The sequence below is a fragment of the Canis aureus genome, chromosome 22, assembly GCF_053574225.1.
Source record: "Canis aureus isolate CA01 chromosome 22, VMU_Caureus_v.1.0, whole genome shotgun sequence".
Lineage (NCBI taxonomy): Eukaryota > Metazoa > Chordata > Mammalia > Carnivora > Canidae > Canis > Canis aureus.
In genome coordinates, this window is record NC_135632.1 from 39,056,231 (window position 1) to 39,059,165 (window position 2,935).

A 2,935-nucleotide genomic window follows, 5' to 3' on the forward strand; every position below is an offset into this window, starting at 1 on the left:
TCTCAGGATTTCTGACTCTAAGGAAATTCACCATAAAGTGAGATAGTGAGTGGAGAGGGAAGCTCAGTTTGGACACTTTGAGTGTGATGTACTCACTAGCTGTAAGTCCTACAGGAGACCATTGAATATATGAAGAAAGAGGGGAAAGACCTAATATATCTTATTGCCTACTTGGTTGCAGGACTTCAGTTACATTACCTCATTTAATTCTATGGAGGCCTATGTGTTAGATATTTTACTTCTGTTTTGCTTTATGTTGTTTAGAAGATAAATATTGAGTCAAAGAATTTGAATAATTTTGTCAAGGTCATGAAGCTGGCAGAAGGAAAGGCTGGAATTTAAATCCAGATTGTCTGAAGTTCAACCAAAATCCATGCCTTTTTTGCTAAGCCATGCCACCCCAAGCAAATGTGTTTTGTATCTTTTCACAATTTGGAGAAGTGAGTATTTCACTCACTCTCATTAGTTAGAATACAGATTGCATGTTCTAAAGACCCCAAACAGTTTGGTCTTTTCTAAAGACCCCAGTGGTTTAAACAAAAACATTAAAACTATTTCTTTTTTTGTGTAGCAGATTGGAGGTAGGCAGTGTAGGGCTGTTGTAGCAGCTCTGTTATAGAGCATCATTGTGGGACCCAGGCTCCTTCCACCCTCTTGCTCCACCCTCTTGCTCCACCATTCCCATGATATTTCCCTTTTCCCAATGGATCAAAATAGCTGATTTCCATGGCCATAATCCAAACAACAGGGTGGAGGAAGAGAGAAAGATAGACCTAATATAAAAATTGTATACATCATTTCTATTCATATTCCATTGGCCAAAACTTTTTATGATATTGCCATTTCTAACTGCAAGGCAGACTGGGAAATATTATCTTTATTTTGGAAATCAAATGCCAAGCTAAAAAGAAAAGAGTTTCTAGTACTTAAAGAGAAAGAAGGAGAATAGAGATTAGGGGACAGCAAACATTATCTGCTCCACAAGTTGGGCTAAATCTTCATTCAAGAAGAATGAAACAAGTGCATTTTATGTAAGTTTTGATTTTAAAAATACTATTAAAATCTTAATATCTTTGTGAATTTTTAAAGTGCTAATTTCTTCATATAAAATACAAGGAAATGTGATATTTCAAAAGATGGCATGAAATAATAGAAAACATGTACATTGGTCTCTGCCCCTGGTTCCTGGCACAGAGCTCCTAACATCTTTGTCATTTCCTAAGAGATAAGAGCAATAGGAGTTTTTTGTTGATGTTCTAATCTTTGGTCTCTAACCCCAATTCCTGACACAGAGCTCCTAAATTCATTATCATTTCCTGGGTGAAAGCAAAGTCTTGTTCTAAGGAGACAACTCTTGGCAGGCTCCTGGATGGTGGCTGGTCACTGGAAAGGCCGAGCATAATTAGAAGCTTAGGACTTTCGGTCTCTGGTACAGCTGGGAAGAGGGTCTGGAGATTGAGTTAATGATCAATCATGCCTACCTGATGAAGCCTCCATAAAAACTCCGAAAGCATGTGCTTGGGAGAGTTTCTACATTGATTGAACACATCCCTATACCAAGAGGCTGGTGCACCCCAACTCCACAGATAGGGACAGATACTCCTATGCTCGGGATCTTTCCAGACCTTACTACCATATGTATCTTTTCCCATGATTGTTCATTTGTATCCTTCATCATTTCTTTTATTATATAATAAGCCAGTAAACAAAAGTAAGCATGTACTTCTTTGAATTCTGTGACCCATTCTAGCAAACAATAGAACCTGAAGAAGGAGTTTCAGGAACGCTTGATTTATAGCCAGTGGGTCAGAAGCACAGGTGACAAGCTAGGACACACAACTAGCATCTGAGGGAGGGGGTGGGAGGCAATCTTGCAGGACGGAGCACTTAATCTTTTGGGTCTGCACTAACTCCACTTAGTGTCAGAACAAGATTGACTTGTAGGACATGGGCTGGTGTTGCCAATTGTTCAGTGTGGGGAGAACCCACCCAGTTGGGGTCAGAAGTGCTGAGGATGTAACAGTGGTGTGTGAGTAAAGGAGATACACAGGAGACTTTCTTCTTGTACAGAGGGGGACAATGTGAGAGTTGTAAACTGTATATACCCTATTGCCACACAGAGACACCACTATAGCTGGTAAACCAAAATCCCTGTTATTCTTGACCAGGATGTCTGAGTGACATAAATTTTGAATTATCAGATGCTTTCAGTGATGCATCTGTCACACAAAGTGTGGCCATGCAATAATTCTCATTTCCCTTTCCATGATCCAATATCAAGACAGTTCTTATATAGAAAGGCATCTCTTGTCAAAACAGCTGTTACCTCTCACATCAAACTGCCAGTTTTAAGAAGCTGGGGTTAAAGAAAATAAGATTCCACCTCTACTTCTCTCCACTTCTAATATTAAGTAGAATAACAATGTGAGTAGTGATCATGACGAATGTGAGAAAAAGAATGTGAAAATGTAAATCCCAGATTTATATTTCTAGCTTAGACACCCAGCCCAAACTGAACTCCAAATTCATATATATAACTGTCTCCACTTGGACGTCCAATAGATTCTTCAATCTCAAAACATCCAAAACTGAATCCTTAAAACATTTACACTGTGCACATCCCCTCTCCATTGAGGACAACTCCATCCTTCCAATTTTCCAAACCTTCTGCAGGACAACTAGGGACTTTTCTCATTTTCTCCTCCCCACATCCAATCTTCCAGAAAACTCTTTGGGTTCCATCTTTAGGAAATATTCAAAATCTAATGACTTCTCACCGTATCCGCCATTCCTGTCATAGCACCAACCACCAACTTCTTTCTCCTGGGCTACTGCAATATCCCCCCCACACACACACCTGTGTTCCCTACAGTCTACTCTCAGCAAAAGAGCCAGCTGACACTTTTATTTTTTTTTATTTTATTTTTTTTTATTT